This window comes from Scyliorhinus torazame, chromosome 10, assembly GCF_047496885.1.
Source record: "Scyliorhinus torazame isolate Kashiwa2021f chromosome 10, sScyTor2.1, whole genome shotgun sequence".
NCBI classification, from domain to species: Eukaryota; Metazoa; Chordata; class Chondrichthyes; order Carcharhiniformes; family Scyliorhinidae; genus Scyliorhinus; species Scyliorhinus torazame.
Genome location: NC_092716.1, coordinates 84,058,226 through 84,081,265, shown reverse-complemented (window position 1 = coordinate 84,081,265; position 23,040 = coordinate 84,058,226). Strand labels below are relative to the sequence as shown.

Genomic DNA, 23,040 nt, shown 5'->3' with positions numbered 1-23,040 from the left:
AAATGCTGGTGGTGTGAATTGGGACACTGGCCTTTCATCTCTAGACTATATAGGTCTGAATCCAGCCCATATTTTTATAACAAAAGAATTTCCTCTTTGCTCACTGAATGAACTCCACAGTAAAATGAATCCAGTCCCTAGCTGGTATACCTCTGCAAGGTGAATTTCAGGGATGCATACGCTGTGCATACCTAACCCTAACCATGTTGTTCCTCCCACAGGTATCGGGCTCTTCGCTGTGCCAGGGTCCAGGACACAAATTGTGGATGTGAACTATATTTAAATATGCAAACCCTTCCTACATTATTCAAGAAGAGAAGTAAGGAAAAAAACAGATAATTGCAGGCCATTCAGTCTGACATCAGTGGTAGAGAAATTATTGGAAAAAATTCTGAGGAACAGAATTAATCTCCACTTAGAGAGGCAAGGATTAATCAAGGATAGTCAACATGGCTTTGCAGCAGAGAACATGCCTAGCAAATTTGATTTAATTTTTCAATAATAATAATAATCTTTATTATTGTCACAAGTAGGTTTACATTAACACTGCAATGAAGTTACTATGAAAATCCCCTAGTCGCCTGTTCGGGTACATTGAAGGAGAATTCAGAATGTCCAGATTACTTAACAGCACGTCTTTCTGGACGGTGACCAGATGTGAAGATGAGGGCAGTGCAGTCTATGTAGTCTACATGGACTTCAGTAAGGCTTTTGACAAGGTCCCGCATGGGAGAATGATCAAAAAGAGCCCATGGGATCCAATTTGGCAAATTGGATCCAAAATTGACTTAGTGGCAGAATGCAGAGGGTATTGGTTGAAGTTTGCTTTTGTGACTGGAAATCTGTGTCCAATAGTGTACCGCAGGTATCAGTGCTGGGTCCCTTGCTATTTGTAGTGTACATTAATGATCTAGATGTGAATGTGGGGGTATGATCAGTAAGTTCACAGATTACATGAAAATTGCTGGTGCAGTAAATAGCGAGGAGGAAAACCTTAGATAACAGGATGATATAGACGGGCTCATGAGGTGGATAGACCAATGGCAAATTGAATTTAACTCTGAAAAATATGAGGTGATGCATTTTGGGAGGACTGAAAGGCAAGGAAATACCCAATGAATGGTGTGGCGCTAGGAAATCCAGAGGACCAGAGGGACCCTCGGGTGCATGTCCAAAGATCCCTGAAGGCACCAGGACAAATAGAAAAGGTGGTTAAGAAGGCATATGGGATACTTGCCTTTATTAGCCGAGGCAGGGAGATTATGATGGAGAGTACTGTGTGCAGTTCTGGTTGCCACACTATAGGAAGGATGTGATTGCACTAGAAAGGGTGCAGAGGAGATTTGCAGGATGTTGCCTGGGCTGGAGCGTTTTAGCTATGAAGAGAGGCTGGATGGGCTGGGGTTGTTTTTCTTAGAATTATGAGCTATATAGATAGGTAGATAGAAAAAACATGTCCCCTTTCTAGAGGGGTCAATGACCAGAGGGTGTAGATTTAAGGTAAGGAGTAGGTGATATAAAAGGAATTTGAGGAAAATCTTTTTCATTCAAAGGGTGGTGGGAATCTGGAACTCACTGAACGCAAGGGTGGTAGGGACAGGAACCCTCACAACATTTAAGAAGCATTTAGTTGAGCACTTGAAAAGCCATAAGTATACAAGGCTATGAAGCGTTGGAAAATGGGACTAGAATAGATAGGTTGTTGATGGCCAGCACAGAGTGGGCCGATGGACCTCTGTGCTGTAAGTTACATTAGACGTTTTAATGATGAGCATTATTGTTTTATTTGCAAACATTTACAGATTGTTTACTCTCATTTCCTCACTTGGTACTAGACCAGCCCCCAGTATTTTCTAGGGTACCAGACAGAAACCCCAACATTTTATTGAATTTGTGAGATTGTGAGGAAATGATACTTCGCACAAATATAGATATGGTATATTAAAACAAACTTTATTATTAACAAAGTTTTAAACCAACTTTGATATCATATGATAAATAGCTTACAATTATTAGTTAAACAACGCTGAACGATAAAATGAAACACTTTAACACCTAACAGCTATCTTTTAATCTCCAATCAAGCAAACCCATTTCAGGTCAAAATCCACTTTTAAATACAGTTCGAAAACACAGGAATGCTTGCTGTACAGAGATGTCTTGGATAAACTGCACTGAGAGCGAGAGATCCTTCAGGAAACTGCCTGCAGATTCTTGCTTGTGTGAAACTACTGTTTAACTTCCCAGAATTTGGCAAAAAGCTCCTGTTTTATTCACAGCAAAATCTAAAATTGAAAGTCAACATCAAGACTGCTTCGGCCCTTGTCTCCTCCCATTAACTACATCATCTCTACCCATTAACTGGGTTGTGACCATTTTATTAAGGCTAACCACATCCCACAATTATCCAAATGCCAGGGAACCTTTGTATAAACGAAATTCCATTAGCCCTATTTAGGTTATCATAGAATTTACAGTGCAGAAGGAGGCCATTCGGCCCATCGAGTCTGCACCGGCTCTTGGAAAGAGCACCCTACCCAAGGTCAACACCTCCACCCTATCCCCATAACCCAGGAACCTCACCCAACACTAAGGGCAATTTTGGACACTAAGGGCAATTTCTCATGGCCAATCCACCTAACCTGCACATCTTTGGACTGTGGGAGGAAACTGGAGCACCCGGAGGAAACCCACGCACACACGGGGAGGATGTGCAGACTCCGCACAGACAGTGACCCAAGCCGGAATCGAACCTGGGACCCTGGAGCTGTGAAGCAATTGTGCTATCCACAATGCTACCGTGCTGCCCTTATACTTGGTTGGAATGAATAATGATCTAATTTTTACAATGCTTTGATTATCTTTTCTGCAGCCACAGTGTCTGTCTGTCTTTTAAATCAGGATGTTTAAAACCCTTACTGCAATAGATACATACACATACTAACCCAGGCTTTTAACCATTACTGCACCACATACATATAATGCAATATATATCTGAAATTCCGACATTCATCACACTATTATAACTGGGTAGTTTTGACGATGAAATTTCCACCTCCCTTCTTCCTGCCACAAGAAAACCAGCTGCAGCAGGAGCTAACTGTGCATCAAAGGACAAAACCTTCAGCTGCTCTGAATCTGAGACTGCAATTTATGCAGTAGAAATTTAGAACACGGGTGGCTCAATTGGTGAGTCACCTCTGAATGCATTATTAATTGGCAAATTCCAGGACTTCCAGTGGCGGCCATGGAGAGAGCGGTTGCACATTTGGTAGCTCCCGCTCAAGGTGTATTCTTTCGATCTATTCCCCGTTCATAGGGTGAAAGTTTGGATGGAAAAAGGTGTAGGAGTGCGAGAAGAAAGTGTGACTCCTCTGGTGTGGCTGGTGGATGGATCCAAGGACCAGGAGTGGGTCGAGAATAAGGGAGCTGGTGAAGCAGGAGAATCTTCGTGCACCAGAGGTCAAGATGGCCGAGGGCACAGGGCCTGTCCTACCAACTCAGTGGTCAACAGAGCAGCTGGTGGAATTCTTAAATGAGTTCAGCCAGCAGGGAAGGGAAGCTCAGGAGGATCTAGCCGAGGTGGTAGAGCCGCTTAAAGCCGGGATTGATTGTGTGGATCAGAGGCTGGAGTTCCAGGGCCAGGCAGTCCAGAAAGTGGAGGAGTCGGTGGGGGAGCACGAGGAGCAGCTCATCTCATTGGCGACCGAGATGGGGGCAATGCGGGAGACCCAAAAGAGGTTGAAGGATAAGCTGGGGGATCTGGAGAACTGCTCCAGAAGACAAAACTTGCGGATCGTGGGAACGTCCTTCAATGCGAAGGAGCAGAGGCTGGCACATATGTAGCCAAGGTGTTGGAAAAGCTGATGGGGGAGGGGGTCTTTGACTGGACCCTGGAGGTCGACCAAGCGCACAGGGCGCTGATTAGGCCACAGGCGGGCAAGCTGTTGAGGGCGATGGTGGTGCGGTTGCACTGCTTCTTGGACAAGTAGAAGATTTTGTGGTAGGTGAGGCATACGAGGAAGTGTATCCGGGAGGGGAACAAGTTCCTTTTTTACAAGAGATGCATTTAAAGATATGGGATCAGACAAGATTGAGAAAAGGTTGAGTAGGGCTGGTGTTCATTGAAGGTTTGGGAGGCCGAGGGTGAAGGGGTTTTCATATTTTTCCCATGTGCACCAGGTGTACTCCCAGATTGACTTTTTGTGATGGACAAGGTGTTGTTGGCGGGGGTGGTTGACTCGAAGTAATCGGTGGTTGTGGTTTCAGACCATGTGCTGTACTGGGTGGACTGGGAGGGGGGTCATGCCCGCAGTGGAGGTTGCATGTGGGGTTGCTGGCGGATGAGGAGGTGTGCGAGCGGGTGAGGGCTGCCATCGGGGCGTGTGTAGAGTTCAATTATACGGGGGAGGTCACGCAGATTTGAGCACGCAGGGAAAAGGCAGAACGTGCAGAGATGGCAAAGTTGGTAGAAGAGATTCTGAGGGTGCACTAGAGGTATTCAGAGGCCCCAGAGGCAGGGTTGTTGTGGGCGAGGCAAAGGCTCCAGGTGGTGTTTGGATTGCTGTCCATGGGTAAGGCGGTAGGGCAGTTGTGGAGGGCCAGGGAGGCAATATACGAGTACGGGGAGAAGGCGAGCAGAATGCTGCCCCACCAGCTTAGGAAAAAGGAGGCATTGAGGGAGATTGGTAGAGTGAAGGTCGGGGAAGGTGGACCCGGAGCAGGTGAATGGGGTGCTTGAGGAGTTTTATGGGAAGTTATACGAGTGGGAGCCCTAGGCCAGGGGGGAGGGAATGCGGTGGTTCCTGGATGGGCTGGGATTTCCCAGGGTGGACAAAAAGCTGGTGTAGGGATTTGGGGCCCCCATTGGGTTGAGGGAGGTGATGGAGAGTATGAGGGTGATGCAAGCAGGGAAGGCCCCAGGCTGGAGTTTTATAAAACGTTTGGGGGGGATCTGGGGCCGCTGCTGGTGAGGGCATATAACAAGGCTAGGGAGAGGGGAGAACTCTCGCCTACACAAGGGGTTTCAAACTCAGGGTCGCGACCCACAGGTGGGTCACGAGTAGATGTCGGGAGGGTCGTGGAGCGATTGGTTGTAGCATTCCTGATCGCGAGAAGAGGTTCCCAACTGCTGTCCCCGATTGGTTGCGGTGTTTGAGGGGGCGGGCAGCGCGAGGATGGGCTGTGTGCTGGTCACCGTGCGCAGAGTGTTGGTGGGGGGGGGGGGGGGTGGCGGTGGATGGGCTGGCTGACGGGCATCCACGTGGTCGCGAAGCTAACAGTGGTGGCCCCAGCTTGGAGCTGCGCTCTGGTGCTCGCCCTTTCCATGCTGCTCTGCTCGTCCCCCGCCAGCGATCGGCAGTATGCAGCCTGCGGCTACTTGGTCAATCCATTCAACGGCCAGCACAATGTCCGTTTGCACTCCCACGTCGGTAAATACTGGTCGGGAAGTGGTCTGTGACTGGGGTGGATACAGTGAGAGGAAGCCAGGCCAGGTTTCTCGGAATACTGCTTAACCCAGGCCAGTCAATAGGACTGACATATGTGAACACTGGAAGAAACAGTCATCACTTTGTGTCGACACTCTCTGGAAACCAAGAAGTCAGAGCTTTTGGTGAGAATGGGGCAGGAGGTGACTTGGATGTTTGGATAGTACAATGCAGTGGAACCAGTAAGAAATAGTGTGACATTGTGTGTGTTTGACAAGTTACTTCATCTCCTCTAAAGTGGTAGTTTGTAAAGTAAAAACAAGAGTATGCTTTTTTATAATTGGTTAAATTGCTAAAGAAATGGTAACATATTTAAAACAAAATTTGTGTGTAAATGTAAGGCTGCACATATTCAACTGAAGTTAATTTAATTTTTAGCAGTAAAAAGTCATAAATTTGGAAAAATTAGGTATTAGAAATAAAAGCTTCAAAGTAAAAAAAAAGAATGCCGGCGTGACCGGCCTTTAAATATGAACAAATGAGTCTTTCTGCCAGAGGCAGCGGCAGAGAGAAGGTCATGCACCCGGCACATCAATGCTTTGGGCGCAAAATCATAGAGGTGAGGGGAGAGAGCTTCACAGGAGAGTCCACGGTAGGACAAGGCAGTGCTGGTGTGAGCTGTAGCCCGAGCTCCAATGCCTCTGGTGAACGAACAATTAAGAAGAAATTGAAATCGGGAACAAAGCAGTGTAAAGATGATTTCTTGAGGTATGGCACTAATTATGCCAATGCAAATCAGGATGCAAAGCCCATGTGTATTATATGCTGGGAAGTGCTGACAAATGAAGTTTAAAACCCTCAAATCTTCAAAGGCATTCGAAGACTAAGCATGTCAAGGACGAGGACAAACCTCTTGATTTTTTTTCAAAGCATGCAGCAAGAACTTAAATTGACAGCTGAAGTCCTTAGCTGAAATGTAACATTAAATGACGAAGCAAGAGATAATGTGAGGACCAAGCAGGCCCACCTGCCACATTAAACGTAAGCAATAATGGTATGTCGCGAAGGCCGGCCGGCATGGGTCGCTAATGTCAGCTAGCATGTCTCGTGAACGTCGGCCGGCATGTGTCCCAAAGGTCCACCGGTTGATAAAAGTGGGTCCTAGGAAAAAAAAGTTTGAAAAACACTGTCCTACACTATCGCAGGCATCCGTCTCCCTGATACTGAAGAAAGATAAGGAACCGGAGCAGTGTGGATCCGATCATTTGATACCGTTGTTAAATGTGGATGCTAAGAGTTGGTGAAGGTGTTGACTTCCCGAATTGCGGATTGTGTCCCGGGGGTGATAGGTGAGGACCAAACGGAGTTTGTGAAGGAGAAGCAGTTGCCGGCAAATGTGAGGAGGTTACTTAACGTGATTATGATGCCCCCAGAGGGGCAGGAAGTGGAAGTGGCGCATGCGATGGATACAGAGAAGGCTTTTGACCGGGTGGAGTGGGAATATCTGTGGGAGGTGTTGGCACGGTTTGTGTTTGGTCAGGGGTTTGTGGATTGGGTCCGGTTGCTGTATAAGGCATTGGTTGCAAGTGTGCAGACGAACTGGATGTGTTCAGGATAATTCGGGTTGCACTGTGGGACAAAGCAGGGGTGCCCGCTCTCCGCGTTGCTTTTTGCCTTGGCGATAGAGGGCTGGCGTTACCAAATATAATGCATTACTATTGGGTGGCTAACATCGTTATGGTCAGGAAATGGGTAAGTGGGGAATATGTCGATATGGGAGTGGATGGAGGCGGCTTCTTTCAGGGGAACGGGTTTAGGGGCATTGTTGACAGCACCTCTACAGTTCTCGCCGACCAGGAACACCATAACCCCAGTGGTGGTGTTGGCCTTGAGGTTATGGGGGCAGTGGAGGCAGCACTTGAGACTGGAGGGTGCCTTGGTGCGGGCACCGATTTGTGACAACCATAGCTCTGCATCGGGAGGCTGAATGCGATGTTTCGGGAGTGACGGCAGGTGGGGATCGAGCGGTTTGGGTATCTGTTCGTAGGGGGCAGATTTGCGAAATTAGAGGACCTGGAGGAGGAATATGAGCTGCCCAGGGGGATGGTTTTAGGTGCTTTCAGGTCCGGGATTTTGTGAGGATGGAGGTGCCTTCCTTTCCCGGGTTGCCGCCCTTGGTGCTGCAAGATAAGGTGCTGTCGTGGGAGGGAGTAGGTGAGGGGAAGGAGTCCGAGGTTTACAAGGAGTTGATGGATAGGGAGGGGGTCACGGTGGGGGACATGAAGTGGGAGGAGGAGCTGGGGGGGTGCGGGATAGTGGGAGGCAGCTGGGGACCAGGACGTGGGAGGAGGCTCTATAGAGGGTGAATGCGCCCTTATCGTGTGTAAGGTGAAAGAGGCCGATGTCTTGGCCTTTGCCTCCCTGATAGCCTGGTGACGGATTTTGCTTGGGTGGAGGGACTCTGAGCTGCCGAAAGCAGGGGTGTGGGTGAGTGACCTGGTAGAATTCCTGAGGTTGGAAAAGATCAAGTTCGTCTTGAGAGGATTGGTTGATGAGTTTGCCTGGAGGTGGAAGCCGTTCATTGACTTCTTTAAGAAGGATTGAGGTGTCAGCAGAGGGGAAAGGGGGGGGGGGGCTAAAATGGGGGAGGCAGGACGGGGGGAGGGGAAGAGCAGGGGGAGGTGTGGGTGCTAGTTATGTATTATGTTGTACAATTTTGCTCTGTTCTCATTTGTTTTGTTTGTTGTTTATATAAATGCCTCAATAAAATATTTTTTTTAAAATTAATTGGCAAATTCCTCGAGAAAGGCAACATTGTTAGCTTGTGTAGAAAGTGGATATAAGAGAGGAAATGTCATATTGACCAAATAGTGGACATATTTGTGAAGTTAGAAGATGAATGACACTTGTTGCAGGGCACTAGTTTAGCATCTAGTTTGTGCTATACCCAATCTCCCACTCCTCAATATCGACCCTAGGAGTCAAGATTGGCAGCAGCACAAAGAGAAATCACACAGCTAGGATGGAATAAATCAAGGTCTAAATTTAAATATATAGATAAGCCTAAAGTGTAATACAGAAATCTTTTAGCCCCTCAAGTCTTCTCAGTAAGATCCTAGTTGATCTACTACCTAACTACATGTGTGCTTCTATAATAATCATCTTTATTGTCACAAGTAGGTTTACATTAACACTGCAATGAAGTTACTGTGAAAAGTCCCTAGTTACTGTGAAAAGCCCACATTCCGGCACCTGTTCAGGTACACAGAGGGAGAATTCAGAATGTCCAATTCACCTAACAGCACGTCTTTTGGGACTTGTGGGAGGAAACCGGAGCACCTGGAGGAAACCCATGCAGACACAGGGAGAACGTGCAGACTCCGCACAGACAGTGACCCAAGCCGGGAATCAAACCTGGGACCCTGGTATAATGGACCAGGGTTGAGAGAACACCAAAGTATATCATGGAGTTCACCTGACCCACAACCTTTAATAGATTTTGGTTATGAGGAGCACAAGGGCCCACTTTCCAGGTGTTATGCAACAGAGAGCTCAGGTATTTTTAAACAAAACAATGTTTATTCTATGAATCCAGTTAACATTTTATAAACACACAGTAAACATCTTATCAACTACCAACACAGATACCCCCTAAAGATACAGTACTCTATAGGTAACCCTTAGTAACTTTCCTAACAACATCCATAAGCCAAACACCCTTTTTTCCGACAATACAGTAGGTTTGCATTCCTTACAGAAACAGGTATTACTTTGAAGTTAACATGTGGTCTGGATACATTCTTTAGCATGCAGAGAGAGAGAGACCAAAATACACCTAGGTCTGAATGCAGTTCCCCAAAACGAAACCAAAATAAAAAACTGAGCCACAAAGCAACTTCCAGCTCAAAACAAAAGTAAAAAGCAGAGCCAGAGCCCAGCTCCACCCAATGACATCACTGCAGGCATTTGAGAAGACAAACATTTCTTAAAGTGACACTGGCGCTGTGCTGCCCACTATGTCCCATTTTGCTTACTACATATTTCCAAATCTCACCGGTGAAAAGCTGGGCCTAACTTCTACACTATGCACTGAATGTTTGAAACGTCAAGGTGACCAGGAGCTGACTCTAAGCTATTTCACGGGTGTGCTGGTTCTGTGACTGTAATCAATACTGCCTCACTTCGCGGAAACAAATCCAGGATCCTGGATAGCTCAATCCGTTCATGAAGTAAAATGCGTAATGTTTAATGAATGGCGCAAAGTGAGTGGAATAGAAGCCATGTGAAAGCAAGTGGAATAGAACCTGGGGCAGCGCGGTAGCATAGTGGTTAGCACAGTTGCTTCACAGCTCCAGGGTCCCAGGTTTGATTCCCGGCTGGGTCACTGTCTGTGCGGAGTCTGCACGTTCCCTCCGTGTCTGCGTGGGTTTCTTCCGGGTGCTCCGGTTACCTCCCACAGTCCAAAGATGTGCGGGTTAGGTGGATTGGCTATGCTGAATTGCCCTTAGTGCCCAAAAAATGTTAAGTGGGGGTTACTGGATTATGGGGATAGGGTTGATACGTGGGCTTCAGTAGGGTGCTCTTTGTAAGGGCGCGTGCAGACTCGATGGGCCAAATGGCTTCCTTCTGCACTGTAAATTCTATGATGATCAATGAATGTTGGGCAATAACTCGGGGCAATGGATTCAAAATATATTGAAATAAATCCAATTACATTTGGCCATATACTCATTCAGGCGAAACTGACAGTAAATAGCTCATGAATATTGAAATAGAACATTGGCTTATTGAAACCCCTAGGAGGCCTTGTTGTGTAGTGGTAGTGCCCCCATCGCTGGACCAGAAGCTCCTGATTCAAGTCCAATGCATTGAGGGACAAGGAGTCAGCCTGGAGGGGCCTCCAGAGATAGAGGTTTCCCCGGTGTGTGACTCCCGGGTGTGTGATTCCCCGCCCCCCCCCCCCTCCCCTCCGGCCCCCCCGCAAACAGCGTCACTCCAGGTTAATTTCCATAGATGTCACTCCCAGTCCTCAAAAGAAAACAGGCAGGGGGTTAGTGAGGAAAGCCCAGCAGCTGCCGCTGATCCCAAGCATGGTGCTTCGGGGTCGGACGGGGCCCCCCACCCAGTACAATTTGTAACCCCGGACTTGTTCAATTTCTCAGGGGAGGGGGTCAGCGATGACCCCCTGCTTCTTAGGTTCTTAGCGGGTTATAGTTTGGAAGATCCTCTGTCCCAACCGCTGTCTTCGGGCACCTCTGCCACCATCCCGGACCTGTTTCCGGAGTTATTTTCAGGGCCTTCTGGTGACCAAGCGGCGGGGACGGAGCAGGCATCTGCACCACCGCCTCCCGCTGGCCCGGTACCCCGGGAGGAGCCTGAGGAGATCCCGCCTGTCGATGATCCCGGTGGCAGGATCAAGGCAGGCCCTAGGTTGGTTGGTGGGCCCATGTCGCCTGCCGCACTCAGTGTGATAGAGGATTTGGGCCCGGAAGGCGACTGTCTGAAGGCTATCAACTGCCCATTGTCGGGAGCAGAGGGTGCACAGGTGGCTCTCTGCAGTGGGGTGCAGCGCTCACTCGTGCCTGACACTGTGTGGCCCCTCACCCCCTCTGGTGGACTCCTGGAAACTGGCACATCATAATTGAAGGTTCTTTTGTTTTTCTGCTGCTGTAGATAGTTCAGGCAGTGTCCTATAGGCCCTCCCCTCCACCAACACCCCGACTCCCTCCCTCCCCACCACCCTCCTTTCCCCTTTCTCCTCATTACCCCCCCTTCCTTTCCCTTCTGTTGGTATAGAGGCGAGGGTATCTGGTCTCCCCAGCGCAAAGTTTAGTGCTTGTACCATTTGTTTTTTGTACAACTGTGTTGTGAACTGTTTTAATAATCAGAGTATCCAACCCTCCCTCACCGTATGTTCGTACTGAGGGGAGGGTACCCTGTTTCTCCGACACAAAATTAGTGATTGTACTGTTTGGCCTTTTTACTGTATATATTTTTTACTGTTTTAATAAAAAGATTTGATTGTCAGTCATTGATATGCCATCAATGAACACACGACGAGTGGTGAACATAACTGAGGCTTTAATACACTAAACAGAAAGCCTCCTGGCCTCTGATCCCGAACTGGATCAGAGGCGGAAACCAGCCACCTTTATACCGGCCTGAGGGGAGGCGGCAAAGGTTTACCATACTATACATAATACAGTGGCCATTTACCGCAATACACGTATTATACATTACAGTGGTTTACCACATTCACCCCCTGTTTAAAAAAAAAAGACTCCAGCGGGGGTGTAGCCAGGTAAAATGGCTAACTCCTGATTTAGAATGGCTAACTCCCGATTTAAAATGGCAAATGGCAAAGGCTGATGGGAAAGTCAGCCAACAGGACACAAACGAGCAGCTGCAGGTCGAGTGTGTATTTACCTCTGGAAAGGCCAGACAAGATCGATACCAGCAACCATCAGCATAACAAAACACCAGCCATATGCATATTAATGAGCAATCCCCGGGAACAATGAGCACCATTTAGACACATAAAGCCAAACCAGACTCTTTGGCGCCAGCAGAAGTCTACACAATGGGAGGTGACCGACCACCTCAAAACCGCCCATCGATCAGGGAACTGCTCCAGCATTGGAGAAAATCGAACCAAGTGATTGGGACAAAGTCCAATCACTTGGAACCAGGTACAGTGTCCGCCCCGAAAGGCGAGAAGCCCCTGGGGACTATAAGAATCAAGCCCAAGTTCAAATCGCCCCTCTGCTTCTCTTCTGGACCGGGTCACTCAGCAACGCGAACCAACCCTTTTTTAAAAAAAAATTTTTTTTATGAAGGTTTTTTAACAACACAATTTTTTCCCCTTATAAACAATAACCCCCCCCCCCCCCCCCCCCCCCCGTAACAAAATAACTCAAAATCTCACTGAGCAAGATATATACATGGCAAGATGGTATATTTACATAGCTTTATACACTGGCTCTTGGCCGCACGTACCGTTTCTCCCCACCCTCCATGCCATCTCCCGCTCGTCCATCCCCTCAAACAATCTCTCGTTCCCCCCCCCCCCCACCCAGGGTTGCTGCTGCTACTGACCGACCTTCTTCTAACGCTCCGCGAGATATTCTAGGAACGGTTGCCACCGCCTGTACAGACCCTCTCAAAGCAAACTTAATTCTCTCCAATTTTATGAACCCCGCCATGTCGTTAATCCAGGCCTCCAGGCTAGGGGGCTTCGCCTCCTTCCACAATAGCAAGACGCTTCGCCGGGCTACTAGGGACGCAAAGGCCAGAATTCCGGCCTCTTTCGCCTCCTGCACTCCTGGCTCATCCACTACTCCAAATATTGCTAGTCCCCAGCTTGGCTTGACCCGGACTTTCACCACCTGGGATATTACTCCCGCCACACCTCTCCAGAACCCCTCCAATGCCGGGCATGACCAAAACATATGGACATGGTTCGCCGGGCTCCCTGAACATCTTTCACATCTATCCTCTACCCCAAAGAACCTACTCAGCCTCGCCCTCGTCAAATGCGCTCTGTGAACCACCTTAAATTGTTTCAGACTGAGCCTGGCACACGAGGAGGAGGTATTGACCCTACCCAGGGCATCAGCCCATAGCCCTTCCTCAATCTCCTCCTCCAGCTCCTCCTCCCATTTACCTTTCAATTCTTCTACCAGCGTTTCCCCTCTTCTTTCATCTCTTGGTATATTTTCGACACCTTGCCCTCCCCGACCCATACCGCCGAAATCACCCTATCTTGAACTTCTTGTGCCGGGAGCAACGGAAATTCCCTCACCTGTCGCCTCACAAAAGCCCTCACCTGCATATATCTAAATGCATTTCCCGGGGGTAACTCAAATTTCTCCTCCAGTGCCCCTAGGCTCGCAAATGTCCCGTCAATGAACAGGTCCCCCATTCTTCTTATCCCCGCCCGATGCCAGCCTTGGAACCCCCCGTCCATCTTCCCCGGGACAAACCGGTGGTTACCCCTGATCGGGGACCACACCGATGCTCCCATTGCACCCCTGTGCCTTCTCCACTGGCCCCAGATCCTTAGTGTTGCTGCCACCACCGGGCTTGTGGTGTATTTTGTCGGCGAGAGCGGCAGCGGTGCCGTTACCAACGCCCCCAGGCTCGTTCCCTTACAGGACGCCATCTCCATCCTCTTCCATGTCGCCCCCTCTCCCTCCATGACCCACTTACGGATCATCGCCACGTTTGCTGCCCAGTAGTAACTCCCTAGGTTTGGCAAAGCTAACCCTCCTCGGTCCCTGCTGCGTTCCAAGAACCCTCTCCTAACCCTCGGGGTCTTATTTGCCCACACATACCCCATAATACTCCTACCTACTCTCTTGAAAAAGCCCTTGGTGATCACGATGGGGAGGCACTGAAACACGAACAAAAACCTCGGAAGGACCACCATTTTGACCGACTGCACCCTACCCGCCAGCGAGAGCGGGAGCATGTCCCATCTTTTAAAATCCTCCTCCATTTGCTCCACCACCCTCGTCAAATTCAGTTTATGTAGGGCCCCCCAACTTCTGGCTATCTGGATCCCCAGATACCGAAAACTCCTCTCTGCCCTCCTCAGCAGTAGGTCCCCTATCCCTCTTTCTTGGTCCCCTGCCTGTAATACAAAAAGCTCACTCTTCTCTACATTAAGCTTGTAGCCCGAGAACTCTCCAAACTCCTTCAGAGTCTGCATGACCTCCACCATCCCCTCCATTGGGTCCGCCATGTATAGCAGCAGGTCATCCGCATATAGCGATACCCGATGCTCCTCTCCCCCACGGACTATCCCCCTCCATTTCTTAGACTCCCTAAGTGATATGGTCAAGGGTTCGATCGCCAATGCAAACAACAGAGGGGACAGGGGGCACCCCTGCCTCGTCCCTCGGTACAGCCGAAAGTACTCCAACCTCCGCCGGTTCGTCACTACACTCGCCACCGGGGCGCTGTAAAGGAGCTTAACCCATCTAATAAACCCTCCCCCGAACCCAAACCTGTGCAATACCTCCCAGAGGTACTCCCACTCTACTCGGCCAAAGGCTTTTTCCGCGCCCATAGCTGCCACTATCTCCGCCTCTCTCTCCTCCGATGTCATCATTATCACGTTTAAGAGCCGCCGCACATTGGTATTTAACTGCCTGCCCTTTACAAATTCCGTTTGGTCCTCGTGAATCACCCCCGGGACACAGTCCTCAATCCTAGTGGCCAGTACTTTCGCCAATAGCTTAGCATCCACATTAAGGAGCGAAATCGGCCTGTATGATCCACATTGCAGTGGATCCTTGTCTCGCTTTAGAATCAAGGAGATGTCGCCTCCTACATTGTCTGGGGCAGGGTTCCCTCCTCTCTTGCCTCGTTGAAGGTCCTCACTAGTAGCGGGGCCAGCAGGTCCACATATTTTCTATAGAACTCCACCGGGAACCCGTCCGGCCACGGGGCCTTCCCCGCCTGCATGCTCCCCAAACCCTTACTCAATTCCTCCAACCCAATTGGTGCCCCCAAACCAACCGCCTCCTGCTCCTCCACCCTCGGGAACCCCAGCTGGTCCAGGAATCGCCTCATCCCTCCCTGGGGGCTGGAATCTGTACAGCTCTTCATAGAAGGCCTTGAATACCTTGTTTATGTTCGTTGCACTTCGAACCGTGGCTCCCCTTCCATCTTTGATTCCCCCTATTTCCCTCGCTGCCGCCCTCTTACGGAGCTGGTGCGCCAGCATCCGACTAGCCTTTTCCCCGTACTCATAGGTCGCCCCTTGCACCTTCCTCCACTGTGCCTCCGCCTTGCCCGTGGTCAGCAGGTCAAACTCCGTCTGGAGCCGTCGCCTTTCCCCAAGTAATCTTTCCTCCGGGGCCTCTGCGTATCTCCTGTCCACTCGCAAGATCTCCCCAACTAACCTCTCCCTTTCCATTCCCTCTGTCTTCTCCTTATGAGCCCTGATGGAGATCAGCTCTCTCCTGATCACCGCCTTCAACGCCTCCCATACCACCCCCACTCGCACCTCCCTGTTGTCGTTGGCCTCCAAGTACTTTTCAATACACCCCCTCACCTTCCCACACACCACCTCATCAGCCAGCAGTCCCACATCCAGCCGCCACAGCGGGCGTTGGTCCCTCTCCTCTCCCAGCTCCAGTTCCACCCAGTGCGGGGCATGATCCGAAACGGCTATGGCCGAATACTCCGTCCCCTCCACTCTCGGGATGGGCACCCTGCCCAGAACAAAGAAATCTATCCGGGAGTAAGCCTTATGTACGTGGGAGAAAAAAGAAAATTCCCTGGCATGCGGTCTTGCAAACCTCCATGGGTCCACTCCCCCCATCTGATCCATAAAACCCCTGAGCACCTTGGCTGCCGCTGGCCTCCTTCCCGTCCTTGATCTGGAGCGGTCCAGTGCTGGGTCCAGCACCGTATTGAAGTCCCCTCCCATTATCAGTCCTCCTACCTCCAGGTCCGGAATGCGCCCCAACATGCGGTTCATAAATCCAGCATCATCCCAGTTCGGGACGTATACATTTACCAACACCACCCACGTCCATTGCAACCTACCACTCACCATCACATATCTCCCTCCATTATCCGCTACGATAGTCTTGGCCTCAAATGACACATGCTTTCCCACCAGAATTGCCACCCCTCTATTTTTTGAGTCCAATCCCGAGTGAAATACCTGTCCTACCCATCCCTTTCTTAACCTGACCTGGTCCACCACCTTCAGTTGTGTCTCTTGGAGCATTGCCACGTCTGCCTTCAGTCCCTTCAAGTGCGCGAACACTCAAGCCCGCTTCACCGGCCCATTCAGGCCCCTCACGTTCCACGTTATCAGCCGGATTGGAGGGACTCTCACCGCACCGCACCCCACCGCACTAGCCATCTCCTTTTCTGGGCCAGTCCCTTGTCCGCACCTCCCTCACTCTCCAGTCCCCCAGCCGGGGGACCCCCGTCCCAGCCACCTCTTCTGTGTCCCGTTATCTTTCGGCCAGTGCAGCAGCAACCCTTTCCCCCCCCCCTCCTCTTCCTCCCCCCCCCCCCCCGCCGCCCCCGCTAGATCCCCGTCTAGCTTTTTTGCTCCCCCCATATCCCTCCCATTAGTCAGCTGACATCTGCTGACCCCAGCTTCCCCCGCCATCCCTTTGACCCCCCTGTGTGGGAATCTCCCAATCAATGTACATTCCTTCGTTCCCCTTCCCGCCTTTCTTGCCGCGCGCGGGAAAGAAAACCCCATGCTTTCCAAAGCCTGCCCCGCCCCCATGGCGCAGCTCCTGTCGTGGCCTTGTCCCTCTCCCCCAGCCCATATAGCATTTCCTGCGCGTGGTTGACCCCCTATGTACAACAACCATCATACTTCAACCCTCAAACACCCCCTTCCCACACAAACCCTCAATTAGAGTCCAATTTTTCAGCTAGTATAAAGGTCCACGCCTCTTCGGGCGTTTCGAAGTAGTGGTGTTGGCCATTATGTGTAACCCACAGTCGCGCTGGCTGCAACATTCCAAATTTCACTCCTTTCCGATGCAGCACCGCTTTGGCCCGGTTGAAACCCGCTCTCCGCTTAGCGACCTCCGCGCTCCAGTCCGGGTATATTCTGATCTCCGCATTGTCCCACTTGCTGCTCCGTTCCTTCTTGGCCCATTTCAGGACCCTCTCTCTGCCTGTAAACCGGTGAAATCTCACCACCATCGCCCTTGGCGGCTCATTTGCCTTGGGCTTCCTCGCTAGCACTCGGTGTGCCCCATCCAGCTCCAGCAATCCCGGGGGGGGCCCCTGCACCCATCAGCATCCCGATCATTGTGCCCGCATATGCCGCGGCATCGGCCCCCTCCACTCCTTCTGTGAGACCCAGGATCCTCAAATTGTTTCTCCTTGACGTGTTCTCCGGGTCTTCGAGTCTTCCCGCCCACGTCTTGTGCAGCACCTCGTTCCGCTCCACTCTCTCCGCCAGGCCCACGAGCTCGTCGTTGTTCTCACTCACCTTTTTCCTGGATCTCCTGGATCTTCACCTCTTGGGCTTTCTGGGTTGCTCCAAGTCTTTCAATCATTGCCAGCATAGGTGCCACCATCTCCTTGCGCAGCTCCTCGAAGCAGCAGTTGATGAACTCTTGCATCTCCTCTTTGTCCGTGGGCGCCGCCATTTTGCTTTTTTCCCCCTTCTTCTCCCGCTGCTCCAGGGCCGCTTTTATCGCCGTTTCGCTGCGGGTCCGGTCCATGCAGGTTAGTAGGGGACCTTTCTCCTTCCTTCCCCACGGGTTGGTTTTTTAAAAAGTGCCGTTGGGGCTCCGTTAGCGGGCCCAAAAGTCCGTCTTCGCGGGAGCTGCCAAATCGCGCGGCTTATGTCGCATCGCCGCAACCCGTCGCGAACCAACCCTTGACAGTGACCGGTCCAGCCACCGCTGATATCCAGTAAGCCTTACTTCAACGCTCGCTACGAGATAGGCGCTGCTAGCTACCAATCTGTACCAACTTCGAATCCCGCAGGCTCAGAACCCGAACGAAAGGCCATTTGTTTCCCTGACCTGGTGCTCCAGTTCCAAGTTAAGTATTGGCCTGTTAGTCGTAGAAGTAGCTTAGACGTAGAATTTATGCATGAGTAGTGATTACTGTGTATAATAAATGTGCTTTGATTTAAATCTTACGAAGCGGTGCATTGGATTATTGATCATTACTCGGACGTGAACCACGTGGCGGTATCATAAGGATACCTGCCGACTCAAGAGCAAAGGTGATAAAACAGAGCAATTAAAGTAAGGCAAAAGTTAGCAATATTATTTGGCGACATCCTGACGAGGCCCGATCTAGAAGTGGAAAATCACTCCGGGAGAACCCAGAATTTGAATTAGAGATCCAATTGGAAACAGAAAACCACAAGTGTTCAAGCAGTTCTGATCAATAGTCATAATTCGGAAGTGTGTGTATGCAAGCGTAACTAACAGGGCTATAAGGTAAAACTGATAGATTTTTGTTCCGTCAAAACTGGCGGACGTTTGTATTTCGGAAAGTAGCGAAAGCCGTACCCGTATTCACAGCACCGCCTTAGCTCCCCTGTTCCAAATTTAAAAGAAGCATTCGGATAGGAAAGATGGCAATGCAGTGCCTAATGAACCCAGAGGAATTTGCGGTTGCAGTGACCAGCAGCAGTAGAGTAGGACAATGTCCCATTTGGGAGGAAGAGATCAGGAAATATCTCAAAGGGAAAGGATGGCCCCTTTGGAATGAATTCTGTGACAACGAGGAATCAGGTCCCGGGAGTATAGGACATATTTGGTGGGAGAACCTGAGCGAGATCCACAAAAAGAGCTTAGGGAAAGCTCGCAAGCTGATGGCAATCGTGCCCTGCTTGGCACAATTGCGAGGCACAGAGGAGGTTGTTCGGATGCTCCGGTAAGAAGTTGAGGGCATACATCGGATAAGTAAGGTCGATGTAAGCGAGGTAGAAAAGGAGAATTTAGACTTGAGAAGGAAGTTGGCAGCAAAAGATGTAGAGGTGGATGATGCCAAAAGGGCTCACCAGACTTGTCTGGCGCACTTAAGCAGCTTCCAGTCTCAATACGAAAAGGCCTATCAGGACACGCAACGTGCAGTCCTGGTACGAGAAGAAACGGAAAAACAGGTAGAGGCATTACAAAAACAGTGTAGTGACCTCAAGGCAGCATTAAGAGCACTCCATGCTGCCACCACAGAACAAAGACAAAGCACATTAGATCACGCAAAGTGCCGGAAGCAGATTGCAGAGCTGCAATCACTGCTTTCTGTTCAAAAAGGTTTTCAAGAAACCTTTGGAGAAAGATTAGATCAGGAAGACGGCCCTGATTGGGAAGAATTGAATGAAACAGCACAGAGATGTGTTCAGGGAACATGTGCGCAGGGAAAGCCACAAAGGGAAAAGCGCCCCAACCCCCCACACAGCAGATAGTTCACGCTCCAATGAACCCTGTAACCACCCACCGCACAGCCACATCGGACGATGCGGAATTTCTATATTCCACCCCCTTAACAGTGACCCAATTACGGGACGCGTGCGGTAAGATCACACCGTTCCTCCCCACCTCAGACCCCCACCATTTCTTTGCCACAGTTAAACATCAGGCGACCATGTACGGCCTGGATGAGAGAGAGCAGGTAAAGCTCACAGTTTTAAGTTTAGATCCGTTGGTAGCAGCAGCCCTTCCCGACCCACAGAATGTAGGAGGAGGCACCCTTGCAGAAATGCATACCGCAATCCTGGATGCGATCGGGTATAACCAAGGTGACCCCGTAGATGGCCTCAACAAATGTAGGCAAAAGAAATCCGAGCACCCCACAGCGTTCGCTGGACGCCTGTGGATCCACTTTGCAGCAGTCTTTGGAGACTTAGACCGTGCCCATTTGTCCCCAGACAACATGGCCAAATGGACCCGCACTCTTACCTCCCATGCCACAGAAACAGGACAGAAAGCCCGCGCGAGTTATGATCCCTCAGAGGAGGCCCATAATGAGAAGTGGGTAGTGAAAAGATTGTCCCGCACTTTGGAGCAATCTGTTCAAAGTAAACCCTCAGTTAAGAATACCGAGGAAAAGCAGGCCGGCGCAGATATGCAGGCAGTAAAAATCCACCACGACCCCGCATGGGTGAATGAGGGAAAGAACAGCCCCCCCACCCAAGTCACAGGAGTGTTACAAGTGTGGACAGTTGGGACACTTCGCAAGAAAGTGCAATGCCCCTAAAAAGCCACAGAGAGCCCAGCAGACGGGCACTCTGAGTAAGAAAAAGACAGAGCCCATTCATAGCGTTAGCGCCCGTTCAGATCAGACGGACTTGACCGGAACGGACTGACGGTGTACGGGCTCCCCCAGTTGGGTCTGTGGCACCCTTTGGGATAGGTCTGGATGACCGGTAGTTGCAGCAAAAATTCAGGGACAGCCCATCGAATTTCTCTGGGACACAGGAGGGTCCCGCACCACAATAAATTCCTCCACCCAGTTTCAAAAAGACACGTGGCCCACTACAGCCACTATCACCCTCAGCGGCTTTACAGGCCACTCACAGCAGGGACACATCACAGCTCCTGTACCCATTCAAATCGGCAACATCATCACCAAACACCCCGTGGTTTTAGTTGACCTGCCCCACGCAGCAGAACACATTCTGGGAATAGACTTCATGAATTCCCACAATCTTTCATTTGATCCAGTCAACCAGTGTGTCTCGAAAATGGCAATGTCTGCAAGAGCCCCCGCAACGCTCAACATAGGAGAGTACATGAACAAAATTAGCGCCGTAGGCAAATTTTGGTTCAACCCGACCACGCTTAGTACGGACAAGCAGGTTAGGGCAGTTCTGCAAAAGAACAGGGCAGCATTCGCGACCCACAAGCACGACTGTGGATGGATGACTGGCTCCGTACATGTAACAGGACCTGACCCTAGACCCCCAAAACAGTACGGAATTCCCCAAAACGCAGAGGGAGAAATCTCCAAGGTAATAGAAAGCTTATTAGAGCAGGGCGTACTTAGATCAGTAGCCTCCACTAATAAAGCCCCGATTTGGCCAGTGAGAAAGCCCGATGGATCATGGCGACTGACCATCGATTACCGGGAACTCAACAAAGTCACCCCCGCAGCAGCCCCCAGAGTAGCAACAAGTCCCAAGACCATGCTCAAGCAGGGACTCAATTCCCGATTCTTTACGGTTTTGGACGTCAGTAATGGATTCTGGTCCATTCCATTGGCAAAGGCGTGCCAGTACAAATTTGCCTTCACCTTTAAAGCACAGCAGTACACGTGGACATGCCTGCCACAAGGATTCCACAACTCCCCCTCCATTTTCCACCGACAGCTGGCAAATGGTTTAGCCAAATTCTCTCGCCCCGAATGTCTGGTTCAGTATGTAGACGACCTACTATTGCAGACAGACACCAAGGAAGAGCACATTGAGCTTCTGTCCAAACTCCTGGAACTATTACACTCAATCGGTTGTAAAGTCAACCCCAAAAAGGCCCTGATTTTGGAAGAAAAGGTGATATCTTTGGGAACAATTATCACGCACGGTAAACGTGAGATCGAGCATAAAAGGATTGACTTGATTGCTAAATTGCCCCTTCCCCAGAACGTTTCAGCCGTCCGATCGTTTTTAGGACTGGTTGGCTACTGCCGAAACCACATTGATGGTTTCGCCAGCAAGGCAGCACCCCTCTCAGACCTCCTAAAGAAAGGAGCCCCCAGGGAATGGCTTCCGCAGCATACGGATGCTGTGGACTCTTTAAAACAGGCACTCATAGCAGCCCCCGCACTACAAGTTCCAGACCCACTTTCCCCTTACGCCATAGAGGTAGCGACCTCAGCCGTGCTCCTCCAGAACTGCAGGACCAGTTAAGGCCCGCAGCTTGCGCCTCCAGACTTTTAGATGCTGTGGAGCAGGGATTTTCAGCCTGTGAGAGGCACCTGCTCGCAGTATTTTGGGCAGTCCAGTATTTTTCATATATTACCGGACTGAACCCCATCACAATTCTCACCGAGCACACCCCCACCCAACCTTTATTGGACGGACGACTCAAGGACGGTACAGTTAGTCAGATTCGAGCAGCGAGATGGACCCTTCTCTTGCAGGGACGGGACATCACTGTTAAACGGACAAAGACGCACACCTATTTAGCCGACAATTTACAGTACCCCGGAACCCCCCATGAATGTGAAATTATCTCTCCACACCACAATACAGGCCCCTTTATCGCTAAAACACCCCCCAGAAAGATAGATAGTTCAAACCAGAGCCCCCAGCACACGGACACGTGTGAGCCCATAAAGATCTATGTGGATGGATCTTCCACAGTCTTGGATGGGAAGCGCATAACAGGTTGCGGTATCTATGTCGAGGACGCGCAGGGACGCGCCCTCGAGGAAATATCGTTAAAACTACCCGGACACTTAGGCGCGCAGGCAGCAGAGCTCGCGGCCATCGCGTATATAGTTGAACACCCAGATTCCTTCCCCAGCCCGGCAGACATATACTCGGACAGCCTATATGTCTGCAACAGCCTCACGGAATTTCTGCCCCTGTGGAAAGCAAGAGGATTTGTTTCCGCAGACGGAAAACCCCTCCCCTCAGCCCCATTGCTCCGTCACATTTTAGAGCGAGCCCAGAACAGGACGTTTGGGATAATCAAAGTCCGCAGTCACCATCGTTCCTCCCCCCCTGGAAATGTGAAAGCCGACGCACTGGCTAAAGCAGGTTCCCGGCATGGATATTGTTGGACACCCCCCAAAAGCGCACCAGTGAGTGCAGTTCAGGTCTCACAGACATAGATCGAGGATCTAGTGGAGGCCCAGAAGCAGGACACCAATCTCAGGGAGATTGTAAAAGGCAACTATCCAGCTCCCTATGAGAGATTTAGAAATGCACTGACCACACGTGACGGTGCGGTGTTAAAAGACACCCTTTATGTGGTCCCTGAACAGGACAGGAATCAATTGATTTGCTTGTTCCATGACAGTCATGGACATCAGGGAATCGATCCCACTACAGCCCATCTCAAGCAGCTTTGTTGGTGGCCGAATTTGAAAGAAGATGTAAACCATTACATAGAGAATTGTCTTATCTGTGCCCAGAATAATCTGGACAGATATGCCA

General features: G+C 50.3%; 1 protein-coding gene across 2 annotated transcripts in view; it reads right to left on the bottom strand.

Moving 5' to 3' along the window:
* LOC140384837 (uncharacterized) overlaps positions 1 to 23,040 on the bottom strand; it is a 57,778-nt gene that overhangs the window by 16,266 nt on the left and 18,472 nt on the right. The gene's annotated exons all lie outside the window — the stretch shown is intronic.